Source organism: Pogoniulus pusillus, chromosome 37 (assembly GCF_015220805.1).
Source record: "Pogoniulus pusillus isolate bPogPus1 chromosome 37, bPogPus1.pri, whole genome shotgun sequence".
NCBI lineage: Eukaryota > Metazoa > Chordata > Aves > Piciformes > Lybiidae > Pogoniulus > Pogoniulus pusillus.
The window spans coordinates 4438896-4455542 of NC_087300.1; positions in this window are offsets into that span (position 1 = coordinate 4438896).

Sequence of the window (16647 nt, forward strand, 5' to 3'; positions counted from 1 at the left end):
ATTATCTGCATTTTTGCCACGTTTTTTTTTTTTTTTTTTTTTTGTGTCTTCTTTTTTTTCTCTTTTTGCGAGCGTTGTGCGGGGAGGAAAACAAATGTGTGTAGAGCAAATTAGTTTGTGGTGAAGAAGCTCCGCCGCCGAAAGGCTGCGATGCAGATAACGCCGGCAACGCTTTGGGAAGCCGATGCCCAGCTGCACCGACAAGGAGATTTTCCTAAACGCTGCTCAGAACAATTTAGACAATTAATTTTAGCGTTTAATGGGCACTTGCACTATCTGCTGGAGCAGAAGTGAGTAGGTGTCTTTCATTACCTGCCACACTTCCCCTGTTCCTCGTCTTCTCGCCGGCGTTCCCCCGGGGGGCAGAGCGCTCGGTGATGTTAATTGAAATTGCAGCGCAGCTGCAAAAGAAAGGAGGGAAAGAAAGGGGGGGGGGGGGGGGGGGGAAGAAAGAAATAAATAAATGAGGATTTCAGGTTTTTGTCGACCCTGGTTTTCGCAGTGGGAATGTGATACTCGACTGTTTACAAGCAGGCAACTGGTTGGGGGGGGGCATACAGAGGCTGTTGGGGAGTGAAAATAAACACACTGCAGCCTCGTGTTATGCAAACAGAGGTGGGAAGCGAACCTGCTTTGTTTCTGCCTGTTACTCACCGTCAGTTGGTCCCTTGTCCATGGGGAGAAGGGAACGTAGCTCGCAAAGCTCCAGCCCCAGAGAGCAGCAAAGCTTTCCCCTTTGCAAGAGGTTGGAGTCGTGCCCCATCCTGCCGTGTTTGCACCTCGCTGCTGTGTTTGCACCTCGCTGCTGTGTTTGCACCTCGCTGCCGTGCCCGCACCTCGCTGCGGTGCCCCAGTGGCAGCTCGAAGAGCAATTGCTTGTTGCCCATCGCGTTTCTTAATGCTACAGCCTTAGGTATGCCCTGAGTTACAGCAGCTCTCACCAGCAGAGCTCAAAGTGGCTTTTTAAGTCGCATGCTTAACACCTCTTGTGAGGGACACGGTGCTGATCACACCTGGTGCCAGCCGTCATCTCCTGACAGCCATTGCCAGCTGTGGTTGTGGCTTTTCAGGCACCTGTGAAATCTGCCACCAGCTCCTGGAGGAGGCACAGAGGCACCTGCTGCCAGGGAGCCCCAGAGCTGCCTGGCTCTGCTGTTGTGACTGTGGCACTGGTGGTCCCACGTGGACAGTGGCACATCCTTCCATGCCTGCCGTGCCACGTCATGCCTGCAGCCCCGGGTGGGTGGTACTGGAGGCTCTGGCATGCTCAAGCCAAGATTTGGGGTTGAAAGGTGTTAGCTTAGGGTCGCATCACCATCCACTGCCCCCAGCTATGGTGTGCAATTAATTCTGGTGTGTTCCTGCAGCGTGTTGAGTCACACACAGGTGGATGTCCCCTCCAGCCCTGCCTCATTCCCACCATCCCTGCCTTGTCCTGACTCTCCCTGCCCTCTTACCACCATCCCTGCCATATCCTGACTCTCCCTGCCCTCTTACCACCATCCCTGCCTTGTCCTGACTCTCCCTGCCCTCTTACCACCATCCCTGCCTTGTCCTGACTCTCCCTGCCCTCTTACCACCATCCCTGCCTTGTCCTCACTCTCCCTGCCCTCTAACCACCATCTCTGCCTTGTCCTCACTCTCCCTGCCCTCTTACCACCATCCCTGCCTTGTCCTCTCTCTCCCTGCCCTCTAACCACCAGCTCTGCCTTGTCCTCGCTGTCCCTGCCGTCTTACCACCATCCCTACCTGGCCCCTAACCATCCCCACGGCCACCAGCCTGGCTCTCCGTAGATGGCAGCAGCAGCCCGTGGTGTGCTCGGTGGCTCGGTGCTGCTCCATCCAGCTCCGTGCAAACGCTGCTGCTGCTTGCCCTGCGGATGCAAAACGTGGGCTGCAAAATGGCTCCTGGAACTGGGCAGGGTGAGCTGAGGGGGTCTCGGGGAGAAAGAAGGAAAGAAGAAAGCCAAATATTAGCTTTGTGTTCAAGTTCAATTGCCTTGATTTGCTTCTTTCAGTAAGGAGGGGCAGGCTCAGCAGTCCTTTGTTCTGCCCCGTGCTCACTCTGGGGCCAGCACTGCCTCCTTGAGCAGAAAATGATGATTTTTCTTGACCAATCCTCCTGCCGCTGCTTCTTCTATTAATCTCCCTCTGTCTCTCCGGAGAAAAGAGAATTACGGCGGCTGCTGGGAGGCCCCCTTGCTCATCTGTCCTTGAACCTGGCTGGCAACCCATTGTTAGCAGAGCTGAGCAAATAGCAGAGAGGGGAACTTCTACAAATATCCTCTCCGATTCGAAGGCAAACATTCACCTGGCAGCGCCTGCGGCTCCCGTGTGCCCCCGTCTCAGGGACGCTGCTGCGGCGTTTGCCCTGAGCAAGCAGGAACAGAAGCGAGCAGGAACAGAAGCAAGCAGGAACAGAAGCAAGCACAACTTCTGCTGCTGCTGCTGCTGCCTCGGGAAGAAGCATCGCTCGTGGCTAAAAATATGCAGCCCGAGCAACGATTAAGCGGTGATAAATTTCAGGGCTGGGGGAAGAAGGGTGGAAGGAGCTGCGCTTCGGCTGGCGCCCGATGCTTGAAGCTGCACCGAGTCCTCAGCACTGGGTTGATGCCCTGAGGATCAGGACATCCTTGGGCATCCTTGTCACCACCTCAACGGCTTCAGCACTCTGTGAGAGGCTCGAACATGGAGCTGTCTGGCAATTCAGACGAGACAGGCATCCAGAATTTGGGACAGGGCTTTAAAAGCCCTATTACTTTCTGCCAAACACTTAGGAGAGCCTAATCCAATTGGCCATATGGTCCTGGGCTGCCTCCAATCTAATTCCCCCCATCCCTTGGGCATACTGAAGGGGAAAAGGGGAGGGGGTGGGGGTGGGGGGGTTGGGGGGAAGGGAGGGGGTGGGAAATTGAAAAAATGTAAATCCCATTTTAATAGACTCATAAAAATACAGGGAGTGATGGCCGAGGAAGCTGATCAGGTTTTACGGGCACGTGTGCCGCTCGGCGGAGCGTGGAGATGCCGCTCGAAGGGCGGCGCTGCCCCCGCACAGCCCCTCCGACGTAATCCAATGTGTGCCGCCCGCCAGCCGCGGCCGCCGCAGCCGTCGGAGGTGTCTGAGCGCCGTCACCTCCGCTCCCCGCGCCTGCCGCTCGGTGCCTGCCGCGCCGTGGCACGGCACAGCCGTCCCCTGCGGCGGCCGAACGGCTTGGGTTGGAAGGGGCCGCGAAGTTCCGACCCCACTGCCTGGAGTCGCCGTTCGTGGGGGTGGTCATAAAATGCCTGTCTGGGGCACTTAGTGCCATGGTCTGGGTGATTGGACAGGGCTGGGCGATAGGTTGGGCTGGGTGAGCTTGGAGATCCCTTCCAACCTGCTTGATTCTGTGATTCTGTGAACCAGGGACACCTCCCACCAGCCCAGGCTGGTCTCATCCAGCCTGGCCTTGAACACCTCCAAGGAGAGGACATCCACAGCCTCCCCGGGCACCCTGTGCCAGTGTCTCACCATGCTCACTCTAAAGAATTTCTTCCTAGTCTCCAGTCTTAGTCTCCCCTCTTCCAGCTCAAAGCCATTGCTATCACTCCAAGCTCTTGTCAAAAGTCTCTCCTCAGCTCTCCTGTGGCCCACTTCAGGTGCTGGGAAGCTGCCCTAAGGTCTACCCAAAACCTTCTCTAGGCTGAAGAACCCCCAATTCTCCCAGCCTGTCCACACAGGGGATATTCTCCAGCCCTCTGATCATCTTCATGTCCTCCTCTGGACCCTCTCCAGCAGTTCCATGTCGTAGAATCATACAATCATAGAATCAACCAGAGACCTCCAGGATCATCCAGTCCAACCCAACCCCCAGCCCTATCCAGTCAACCAGACCATGGCACCAAGTGCCTCATCCAGGCTGTTCTTGAAGACCTCCAGGGACAGTGCCTCCACCACCTCCCTGGGCAGCCCATTCCAATGCCAATCACTCTCTCTGCCAACAACTTCCTCCTAACATCCAGCCTATACTTCCCCCAGCACAACTTGTCCTTCCTGTCTGGGGGCCCCAGGACTCATTTTAGTGCATTAGGTGAGGTCTGAGCAGAGCAGAGCAGAGCAGAGCAGAGCAGAGGGGCAGAATCACCTTTGTCTTGTTGCTCACACTGCTTTTGATGCAGCCCAGGGTAGCGTTGGCCTTCAGGGCTGCCTGCTGGTGATCGAACCCCAAGCTTAGGGTCTGGATGTGCCTCATCTTCCAGCACCCCTGGGAGGGTGCAAGGAGGAAAGGACACAGGATCCAGCCAGAAATGTGCAAGCAGGAGGCTTCCATGGGCAAAGCCTGTGGGACACCATTCCCCAGATCCCTGCTGGCTGCAGTGTTCTCACCACGGTAATTTATCCAGCTGCTTTTGTTGGAAACAAAGGGAATGTTTGAAGCTTTGATGGAGATGATGGCAGAGGAGAAAACAGGTGTTGTGCAGGTGAGTTGGTAAAGTTCACCCCTCTAATTGCTCTGTCATTGTTCTGCCTCACAGTGGAGCTCCCTCTCGAGCCCCTTTTTGCCTGAACAGGCTTCCAGAGGGCTGTTTTGTTGGAAGGATTTAATTTTTTGCCATTATGTTGTCCAGCACAGTCCAGCTCTGGGTACTTACCACCAATTATCCGTCTGCTATAAAGCTAATGTTGACACAGAGGTCCTCGATGCATCGACTCTGGGAATCTGCCAGCAAGGCTGGTTTCAAAGCAGAATAATTAGTGGCCATGGATATATGTGTAAGATGCCCTTGAACTGATGGACTGCTTTTATTCACTGGGATGTGATCAATTCTGAGGGTAGTTTTTTTTCCCTCTCTCTTCTAGACAAGCCCTTGAATTTAATTCCATTCTGTACAGTAAGGATTTCTTGTCTGAAATTCACTTTGCATCAAGAGATCCCTGCCTGAGCTCCCCATTAGCTATTCTCTCCCCTCAGCTGAGAGTCTTAAAGCACTTTACATGGATTAACTAATTAGCTCTCTTTATAACCCAGACTCTAAGTTAATTTCCCCTTGTGCATTGGAAGGACGGTGAGGAACAAATCTTGCTCCCTACCTGTTGCTGCTGCAGGTAACACTGAAGCCACAGAGATGAGAGAGAAAGAGGAGAAATGGGCTCAGAAATCTCCCAGGAAGATGATCACAGGATCACAGTGTTAGGGGTTGGAAGGGACCCAAGGAGCTCATCCAGTCCAACCCCCCTGCCAGAGCAGGACACTACTATCTAACACAGATCACACAGGAACACATCCAGACAGGCCTGCAAAGGCTCCACAGAAGGAGACTCCACAACCTCTCTGGGCAGCCTGTGCCAGTGCTCTGGGACCCTTCCAGGCAAGAAGTTCCCCCTTGTGTTGAGCTGCAACCTCCTGTGCTGCAGCTTCCATCCATTTCTCCTGGTCCTATCCCAGGCATCAGTGAGCAGAGCCTGTACCCCCACTCCTGACCCCCAGCCCTCAGATAGTTATAAACATTGATTAAATCCCCTCTGAGTCTTCTCTTCTCCAGACTAAGCAGCCCCAGGTCCCTCAGCCTCTCCTCATCAGGCAGTGCTCCAGTCCCCTCATCATCCTCATAGCCCTCTGCTGGACTCTCTCCAGCAGATCCCTGTCCCTCTTCAACTGGGGAGCCCAAAACTGAAGACAGTGCTCAAGATGAGGTCTCAGCAGGGCAGAGTAGAGAAGGAGGAGAATCTCCCTTGATCTGCTGGACACACTCTTCTTAATGCCCCCCAGGATCCCATTGGCTGTCTTGGCCACAAGGGCACGTTGCTGTGCCATGGACAATTTGGTACCCACAAGGCAGCATAAACCCCAGTGGTGTCCCCAGTCTCACTGTGGTGCCATCCCTACCCACTGCATTCCCTCTCCTCAAGGCTGGCAGCACTGCCCGCTTGCCAAAATGCTGGGATGGCTGTGCCCGGGGATGGGGAGCTCTGGGAAGGGAGGGAAGCTGCTGTAGCAATTCAGGGGCAAAACAGGTAGAAAAGAGCAGCAGGAAAACTCAGGAGCAGTGTGGGAATGGAGGGAGAGGAGGGCAGGGAGGAAGATGCAGTGAAGTGGCTGCCCTGCTGTGAAGGGATCGATTTGGAGATCAAGGGGATGCAGCCACCACGCTGGCATTAAGCTGCAGCCAGAACTGGGAAAGCTGCATCTGGAGCTCAGCCTGGGAAGGGCTTTAGAGGCTTTTAAATCCTGCCTGTGCCCCCAAGGTACTGCGGCAGCCTCAGGGCTTGCCCCAGGCATGGAGTAATAGAGAGTAAGAAGGATGCTCCTGCATCCCTGTGCTGCTCCATCAAGGATCCTCCCAGCACTCCCTGGGAACAGTGGGCAGAAGTTTCCATCTGGGCTGTAAATTCAGAGCTTACCTCAGAGGTGAGCCCTGGAGCTGGAGGCTGAGTGGGAACAAACCTCCCTTTCCCTCTGTCTGATGGAGCTGGGGAGAGAAAGGCAATGCTGAGGATTCAGCTGGGTGACAACTCCTCCTACCCCACAGAGGGAATCCTCTCCGGGATCTGGCAGTTCACAGAAGTCAGTGCAGGCTTTCATGTCCCTGCCCAGCCTCACTGATGTCATCACTGCCACTGTACCTGCAGGACCTTTCCAGAAGGATGTGAATGGAGTGACTCAGCCTGACTGGGCCTTTCTGCTGGGCAGGGACATTCAGGCAGCTCCACATTCAGGACCATTCACCTGCAACAAACCTCTTTGGTTCCAAGCAGAGGGAAAAAAAAACCCAACTTTGGTGGTTGTGCTTGCCTGGCCTCTCTCCTGCTGTTCCCAAGGGCTGTGATTTTCTGTTTGCTCAGAGATAATTTCCCTGGCCCCTGAGTTTACAAAGCACTCCAGCTCCCTTGGAGGGAAGGCTGGGAACAGGGTGTACGTGGAAGGGTTGTTTACTACTGCTTAGAGACTCTGGAGGCAGGAGGAATAACTGCTGCCATATATTCAATGCTGCAGTGTAAAATAGGAGGAGGAAATTCATCTTTTCTTTCTTTCCTTTTTATAAACTCCTACTCATGTTCAACTGCTGTTCCTGTGAGCTATGAAAAGGTTTCTTGGGTGTTTTTTTTTCCCCTCAGTAAGCATGTTCTGCTTTGGCACCCAAGAAAAGAGCAGCGTGTAGAGGGAGGACACAAAGCCTCCTGGCAGAGCCTGGAAAGGAGTGGGCAAGAAGGAGGGGAAGAGATTTGTCTGAAGGAGGAAGGGAGAGAAGCGAGGAGCTGGGGTTTGCACTGAAGAGCAGGGAGATGTGCTAACAGGGGGAGCCATCAGGGACAGGACTCTTCCTGCAGACAAGGGCTGTTCTGCCGTGGGATTAGAGGAAAAGGGATGAATTGTAGCCCGTGGGAAACTGGCAGTGGCTCTGGACCTTGAGTCACAGGAGGGTTTGTTTTGCCACAAACCACCCCCCCCCCAACCCAAGACAGGCTGGGGACACGCAGAGGTCACCAGCCCTGCTGCCGTGCTCCTGGGTGTTCTGTGATGCCAGGGTGGCTGCGTGCAGGAGAGTTGAGACACCCTGCTCTGGTGACAACAGGCAGCCCCACAGGAGAGGAAGTATCCATCAGAGGGGACCTTTGTGTCACCAGCAGTAGCACATGGGCTGGTTCCTCCCTGGGAGGTGAGCCTTAAATCTGCTGCATCTCTTAGCTGCAAACCTCTGTGGTGTGAGAGAGCCCCTGGAAGATGTGAGCAGTGACCTGAGGAGCTTCTGAGGGTCTCTTCCAGGCTGCAGGGAAATCAGCTCTCCCTCTGATGAAGCCTTTGGTGATGGCTGCTCCTGTGGGGACAGAGACCAAATGCAGGACTGATGGCCAAGAGCTTGGCAGGGATATGAACAGGTGGTTTGGTCACAGACTTATTATTTATGGCCCTAAACTGTGACCTTTTCCCACTTGGTCATAAGGGGCTGAATGACAGCATGAGCCTGATGGCAGCTGTAAATCTTGGTCCAAGAACGAGTTAGGGATGGAAATTTGTTGCTGCACCTCCAGCAGGTGGTAAAACCCATTGTAAATCTCCAAAAAGCTTGTCAGGATGCTAATGGATTGAGCCCCTGATGCTTCCATTTCACAGCTTCCAGCTCTCCTGAATGTCACCTCGAGGCCTTTGTGCAAAGGGACACGGGGATAGAAATGAGCCCCCACAGCCTCTGCTGAGCTCTGACAGCAGGGATGGTCCTGAGCTCTAGCACTAGAGGGGATAAATGTGGTCTTGGAGCCAAAGCTCAGCATGGGGCTCACACAAGGTGCTCAGCTCTGTTCTATCACCAGCCAGCCCATGGTCCCAGCAACATCACCAAGCCTCAGGGCACAGCTCTCCCTCTTTGTGGCCTGGGAGATGTTCCTGCCTGGGTGGACACTTCCTCTGCGTTCCTGCTACCCTCATTTCTGTGCTGCCTTTGGACATCTGCTGCCAAGGCTTTCCTCCAGCTCCAGCCGCACATCTTGGGATGCTCAGCCCTTGCTGCAGCTCTCCCAGCGTCCCCCCTGTCAGGTTCAGCAGCACGGACTGAGGAGTGAAGAACAAAATTTCCCCTGGTGAGGCTGCCTGAGGCTCAGGAAAGGTGTCAGGGCTTAGCCTGGAACCTGGGCAGCAGGAGACAAATGGGACAGGGAATGAATGACATTAATGTGCCCACAACCAGCATTAATTTTACCTCTGCTTTCATCAGGTGAGCAGCACTGCAGCAGCACCCTCCCTCAGAGGAGAAATGATGATCCCTATTTATCTTGTCTGGAATCTCAGCTCTGGAAGCAGTTTTAGCTCAGTTTCTCCATTCCCCCCCCCCTCTTTTTGTCTCCTTAGCTGTAAGCCCCACCAAAATCTGTCTTGTTGGCTCCTTTGGAAGAGGCAGGGATGGCAGGCAGGGGAGAGGCATTTCAGGTGTTTCTCTTTGGAAGGTCTGGCCTGAGTCAGAGCAGGTTAACTCCTTGTTACTCCTAGGCTACGTCCTTTGTATTTTCTTTCAAGCAAAGGAGAAGGAAGATTCCTGTCCTCAGCACTGCTTTGAGGTAAGAGAGGTTTGCAGACTTCAGAGGCTGTCACTTTAGTCTTCATGCCCCATGAGATATGAATTTGCAGGAAGAAGTCAAAAGGAGTGCTGGGAATGCAGGTGTGATGTTGGATCCATCTTCCTCCTACCATGCTGTGCCCAGATTCCCCTGCCAGTCCTCCCTGAAGCTGCTGGGAGGAGTGATGCTCCCCATGACCCCAGGACTGAAGGACAGACACAGGGACAGAGGCAGGTCTCCTGTGCTTGCTCCTCACATGAATGCACAGGGAGGTTCACCCTGAGCTCAGCCAGCCTCATTTGACACAACCATTCCCAACTCACCTGTCACAAACAATCACTCATTACATGCATTAACATCCCCAAACTGTGTGTGTGTTCTGAAATCCAGGCAGAGCACAGCCCAGGAATAGAAAGGACTCAGGTAAAGGGTTCAGGGCCTGTCACAGCTGCCCCAGCCCCTGCTCAGAGGACTACAAACCCAAACTGGGAGTCTCCTGGGTTTTATCTTTGTAGGAGCCAAGAACTGTCCAAAAGGAAATAGCAGAAGTTGCTCTTTCAGGGGAGACAAAAACCAGAACAAATGAACAACCCTCCCCCCACCAAAAACACCCCCACCAAAACCCAACACCAAACCCCAAAAATAACCTCCCACAAACCCCCAACCAACCAAAAAATCCCCAAACCAAAATCACTTTTGCAGCAAAGAAGCTGAAGGGTATCTACCTATTGACAGCTGAAGTAGTTGAGACTACCAGAAATAAGACTCTGGGCATTGCAGAGAGATCAACCAGCTCTGAGCAGGCTTGGTACAGCCTTGAGGACATCTCAAAGCTCTGCTGAGTGCACCTTGCAGAGTGGCCAACCAGCTCTGAGCAGGCTTGATACAGCCTTGAGGACATCTCAAAGCTCTGCTGAGTGCACCTTGCAGAGTGACCAACCAGCTCTGAGCAGGCTTGATACAGCCTTGAGGACATCTCAAAGCTCTGCTGAGTGCACCTTGCAGAGTGACCAACCAGCTCTGAGCAGGCTTGGTACAGCCTTGAGGACATCTCAAAGCTCTGCTGAGTGCACCTTGCAGAGAAACCAACCAGCTCTGAGCAGGCTTGGTACAGCCTTGAGGACATCTCAAAGCTCTGCTGAGTGCACCTTGCAGAGTGACCAACCAGCTCTGAGCAGGCTTTATACAGCTTTGAGGACAGCTCAAAGCTCTGCTGAGTGCACCCAGCAGCCATCCCCACCCTCAGTCAGAGCCTGCAGAACCCCTGGGCTGGCACTGCCCTGTGTTTATGCCCACCAAATGCAAAACCCACTGGAAATGCAGCTCCTCTCCCCCTCCACACAGCAGCTGTCTCTAGAGCTTTGCCCTGCTGGGACTGTTTGGCTTTGCAGTGAGCAAACAGTAAGAAACAAAATAGTTAACAAAGTCTTCTGGAATCCCAATCGATTGTGAGTCCCTCGGACTTCAACAGCTTAAACATTGCCGGTTTGTGTCATTATGGGCTGGGGCAGGGGAGCTGTGAAAATCTGCAAGGCAAATGAATGAATTTGCTGGGTTTGTTTTTTTTGTCTGCACTGTTTTCCTTCCCAATAGCCTCCTACACCACAGGAGAGTCCAATCAATTAAATTCGAAGTGGAAAAAAGATCAGAACGACACAAACCAAAGGCATTTGCTAGTGGCACCGAGGAGCACAGCAGGGAATTCCAGAGTAGGGCTGGGGCTTCTGTTTCCCTTGATTTCGATGCTGATGACTCACCCCCAGCGGTTTGGGTCAGGATGGTTCCGGTCTCTGTGCTGGGCATCACCGCAGGGGATGCAGCCAGCTGCTGCTGCTGCCGTACCGAAGTGCGAGCCCTGGCACAGAACACCTGCTCCCTGCCTCGGCTGCTGTAGCATGGAGCCATTCTGCAGAGTTCCCCTTTAAAGTGTCCCCAGACTCCCGTGGTCTCCCTCAGGCACAGGAAGGGCTGCAGTTCTCATGCCCTTCACCAGAGGAAGGGGCTGAGGGGGAGCAGGGGGTCAGGGACCCGCTGGGTTCGCCAGGGGCCATCTGCACAGCGGCTGGAGGTCACCCGGGCTGGGCAATCGTTTTCAGAGAGAGGGCAAACGACCCCGTCAGGGATGAATGGATGTTGGTGTGCTGGAGCCTTCTGCACAAAAGGAATATCATAGCATGCAGATGTCATTTGTATTGTGATCATTAGCTGGAGCTGTGGGAGGTGCCTTCTATCAGCTCAGTTCTTCCAGAGGCTCCCACGGAGAAGAGGCGAACTTCTTAAGTGCACAGTGGCATTTAAGAGATTGCTGCCTGCTCGGAGCAGATGTTGCAAGGATTAGATAGCTCACTTTGCAAGGCAGCTTCAAATTGCAATGAAGTAAAACAACAAAACCAACCCTCCCCCCCCCCCCCCCCCCCCCCCCCGCACACACACAAATAAAGCTACAATATTTATGGGCTGCTCTGCGTGTGCTGGAAGTCTGAGAGGGACATGTGATGTCTGGTAGCCAAAGTGACAGCCAGAAACGTACCTGCAAACGTGGGGTTGGACTTCAAAGGGTGCAAGGAGAGCTGCGTTGGCACATCTCAGCTATTCACAATCATTTCAGCGAGGTTGGGATGCTGACAAGCAGCCCTCAGTGTACACGCAGGGCTGGGAGGCAGAGTGTGGGGGCTTCTCAGGCAGCTTTGATCAGCACGAAGAGGTTTGTGGGGTCTCTGCCTGCTCTTCTGTTTTCAGATGCTGGTCCTTGGCTGCCTCACTGGCAGGGCAGGTCATAGAGAGGGCTGACTGTGCCCCTGACTGCACCCCTACAGCCAGCCAGCCCCCAGCATGCTGCCAGCACGACTGTTTTCCCAGCCCTGGTCCTGCAAAGCTCTGCCCAACCCTGGCTCCTGGCGTCTTGTGCCTGGTACCACACCCCAACTCCAGGCTGGTGTCAGCTCATCTGAGGCTTAGTCCTCAAGCCCAGCAGAAAAAGGCCAGCTCATGGGTGCCCTCACTTCCTGGAGACTGGGGCAGGTGCTGATCCCTGCCTTGGCCCACCCAGCATGTTGTGCAGCGAGGGAGCAGCAGCACCAGTCCTCACCAGCCTTCCCCCAGCACTGAGCTAACCTGAAGCTCAGGGGAAGCAGCTGGTGCTGGCCTTTTTCTGCCCCAGCAGTCACCCTTCTCACCCTCAACTGCTCCTGCTCCTCCTCTTGCTCTCATTTAAATCTGCTGACCTCAGAGCTGTCCCCTCCCTCCTCAGGATGAGTTTTCCTGCTGTGTCCTTTAGGGGATTCAGCTGTTACTGCTAAGGCTTCTTACAGGGGCTCTTATCTGTATCCCAGTGCCCATGGGAGGTGAGGAAGGGTGAGCTTGGCATTGAATGCTAGAAGAAAGGCTAGGGAGAAGAAGGAGCAGAGCATCAGGGTCCTTCCTTTGTGCTCTCTGGGAGATGCTCTCCAGAGGCTCTTCTTCTGCCTCTGCTCCTGGATGCTCTTGGCTCTACCTTCCCCGTGTGTGTGGGCACCCCTGAGCGCTTTGCATTGTGGCAGAGCCTGCTATAGATGGCAGCATTGACGAGCCAGAGGCTCCAGCTCCTCACCTGGGCTCGTTGACATGATTAATACACAAAATACAGTAACAAACATTGCCCAGGTCACCTCTGGCACAACCTCCTCCCTCGCTGTAGCTTTGTCTGGGAGCTCCAGCGGCAGAGCTGCCCTCCAAGGCTGAGCTTTCCAACAGTGAGGGCAGCTAAGGGCCATTGCACCAGGCCAGGCTCCTGGGATGGTCCATCTCCTCCACCCTGAGCACTGGGTCACTGCCAGCTTCCCGTGTGGGCTCTGCTCCTCAGAGAGGTTTCCTTGAGCAAGCTCCTGCCGGGAGGCAGCACTGGATGAGGTAGTTTGGGGATGCTGCGTGGAGGCCAGGTTGAGCCACTGGTGGAGAGCTCTCATGGATGGGTTTTTCCAAGCCCTCCCATCTCCAGTGCATGTGATGACTGATGGTAACTCAAGCACACTTTGTGATTCCACCTGATGAACCTGAAGCCCTAAATCACACAAGGCTGCCAAGTGAAGTGCTTTAGCCTCTGCCCTCGCTGCCGTAAGCAGAGGACGTCTCCAGGCTCCCGGGAGCAGTTTAATGAACTGCCTGCTGCTGCCAGCAGACTTTCTAATGTTTTGTGTCCCTCCTTGCCCCTTTCCCGTGCTTTCTGCAATGTTTTCTTGTAATTGCTGCCCTTCTGCTGAGGAGAACTACAGAGAGGAGCAGCTGGGCAGGCAATGGACTTGTTAAGTGCTACTTTTCTGCGGTTATGGCAGCCTGATGTGGAGCAAGGACATGCCCCAGGCAGGGGAGGAGAGACTTTGCAGCTCCCTGTGCTTCTAGGGCAGGAAAAGAGGGCAGAGAGGATGGCATCTGGGGGCCAAGGTCTCTAATGCCTGTCCCACGGGGGAGGACTGTGGAACAACAACAGCTTCCCTCAAGGGTAAGGGAAGAGAGTTGCCTGCTTAGGACGCTGATGGGGGAGAATAAAGGTTTGTAAGGTCCCTCCGGAGGCTCTGCTATCTCCACAAATTTCCTGTTTGTTTTCCAGACACAATAAAGTTCAGAGCTTCCTGGTTTACTCCAGAGGGAGAAGAGAAAAAAACAAAACCCAACCCAACCCTTCGTTTATTTAGTTAGTTAGTTTGTTTTAATCAAGAACCCTGGTGGGAAACAAGCTTTGCTTCCAGAAGCAATTCCATTCCCTCTCTTTAAACGGGATTAGGTAACTCGATAAAACTCCAGTGGAGAAAATGTTTGCTCCTATTTAATCATTTGTTGATTTGGCACCTCACGAAATAAAGCAAAATTAAACAGAAACGTGCAAAGGGCAACCTGCTTGCTGATAAATCCTGCCCACTCCGAGCAGTTTATTACAGGAGCAATGATCCATTAGCTCCGCACATAAATTAGAGCCCTGCTTTCAGTTTATGGAGTCGCAAATCGGCGGCTGCTGCCGTTCTGTCAAAACCCAGCCGGTGCCAAGAGTGAAACACCATTAGTGTGGGCATTGTCTGCCCTCCCCCTACCCCAGCAGATCAAATCCAGACAGTTTAAGGATAGGCAGCGTGAAAAGCCGAAAGGAATTCGAGCTCTTTCTCTCTCTCCTCGTGCAAACAAAGCAATCTGCGTCCTTGCATGTTAACGCCGGCTGAAGGCATGCGGGGAATGCTCCATCGGTGCCCTCAACGCCGACCCCTGGAGCATCTCTCGGTTAGAGGCTTTTAGTTGTCTGTGCCCCGGGTGCAAGAATACAGCCCCTGAGATGAGATCAAGCCATCAATATTCTCCCTGGGTCTACCTGGCTGCCGGAGAGGCTTTATTGCAGGTTGGATCACCACCCGAGGAGCTTTCTATTATTTCCCAGCCAGAGAAGAGCGAGTGCTGCCGCGGCGGCTTGCCGCTGCCACTGCTGCCTGTCTGCTATTAACGGGGAAATAAAAGGCTGTGGTGGTACTTGTGGTTCATAGGTAATCATTATCCAGCTCTAATGATAGAAAAACAATAGGGCTTGGGGGAGTTGCAGCAGGAATCAGCCCAGCTGAGTACTGACATCATTAGCCCCGAATTCGACTTTGCCTCCCTCCAGCCTAAGCCGAGCCTTTAGCCTGGGTGGGATTCCCGAGCTCACCAAGATCAGCAGCAGATCCCAGGCAAAGCCCAGCCTCTGTGCCTGCAGCAAGACCTTCGCCAGGAATCCGCAGTCCTCTCCTTTGATGCACAAAGCCGAGCAGAAATTGGGGACCTCCTCTGGGATGGTGATGCTGGGGGTGATCCCCAAAGCCGTCGATGTCAGCAGAGTAAGGTCTCATTGTGGTGTCAAGGAAAAGGGGGAGGCTGTCATAGCTTGGGGGCTGTGACAGGCAGCTGCAGGGTGTTACTGTGCTTCCATTTAGTAGTTAATAAAGCCCAGGGACTGACTCTGATTTCTGCTGGCTGGGAGGAAGACAGCATCTAGAGGCATCCCAGGCTGGAGCTGGGTTTCCCCTAATAAAATGATTAAGATGCCCTGATAAAACAACCTCAACTTTTAGCACCTGTTATGAAGCTGCATGCTGCAGCTGGGCTAAATCTGCACAGAAAAAGTCTCAGTCACAACCAGTGCAGAGTTCTGCTTGTTAAAGCCTTCAACTCTTGTTTAGTTCAGCCCATAGTGAACATGCCTGCTCCTGAGGGGCTGAGTGAAAACCAGGGCTGGGTTTGGCATTAAAACATGCAGTGAGAGGCAACCTCCATCAATTCACTTAGCACAAGGAGGTTTATTTTCTCTTTTATCAGACGTTTCACACACTTCAGTTGGACCACAGGACACGTGTGCCCAGCTCCCATGTGCACACACACCCACACCCACCCCTCCATGTGCTCTTTGGCTACAGCCTTTCAGCTGCAGCTTCAGCACAAGAGCATTTGCAGGGGGTGGGTTGTGTGTGGTACTCAGCCTGAGCAATATCACAGTGTCTCAGAAAAAGTCTGGAGTGGGGTTTTGGGCAGCATTTGTGCCATTTCCAAGGTGACCCAAAGGACCATTTCACTCCTGCCTTGCTGAGATCTCAGCTCAGCTCATGCCCATGGGATCATTGCCTGGGATTCCCCTAAAAAGCCTCCAATCACTTCTCTGGAGCGATGAGTGTGAAGAGCAGCTTTTGGAAACCTTCTACAGGGTTTTGTAGTTCCTGAAGATCTGTCTTGGGTTTGTGCTCAGGCTCTGTTTGATGCTGTGTTGGGTGCCCTTGGTGGCGGTGCCACAGGCAGTGGCTGCGAGGGAGACGCCTGGCTCCGAAGCCTTGGCACAGGCTGGGCTCACACCAGTGCTCTTCAAAGATGTAAAGATCTGGAGAGGGCACTGCCAAAGGGAAGGATTATACAAATGATTTGCTCTTCTCTGCACCCACAATGCAATGCCCTATTTTAAGCTCCCCTCCAAGGCCAAACACGCTCGATTCAGGGGGCTCAGCTTTCCTCTGTGCTGGAGGCTGCAGCAGCTCAGGGTGTCTGATGAGGCAGGGTTGGGTCACCCTCTCCTTCCAGATGTGCTAATTTAAAATGATGCTTAATAACCCCATCTCACCTGCATGGGCAGAAGGAATAAAATAAAAGAGGTTCTGCTTTATTTATTCTTCTTAATATGAAATTCATGCCCTGATTGCCTTTGCTCTCTCCAGCCAGGCTTCTGGGAGGTAAGAGATTCAGTTCATGAATCTGAATTTGGGGAAGCTTCATCTTTTGAGCTTTCTGTTCAGGGAAAGTTACTTGATAGCCAGGGAGCCAAGGGGGAAATACATTATTGAAAGAAAAGCTTCCTTTTTAATCTAAAATTCAGCAGGATCTTTGAGATGAAAAAGGTTATTTCCAAGAGTCAGTCCAGCATATCTTGAGGGCTTCTGCTTCCATACAATAGCGAGTGGGAGGGAGGGAGGCAAGGAGGAAAGAGCCTGGGTCAGGAGCTGGGTTACTGCTTCCCTCTCAATTACAGCAGCATCCCAGATCCTGACAAGGGAACAGCAATTCCCCCTGCAAAGAAAAGCTTGGAGGCTGAGGGCAGGAAGAGGAGAAAGTAATGATGGCTAAATTGTGTAAAGTGAGAG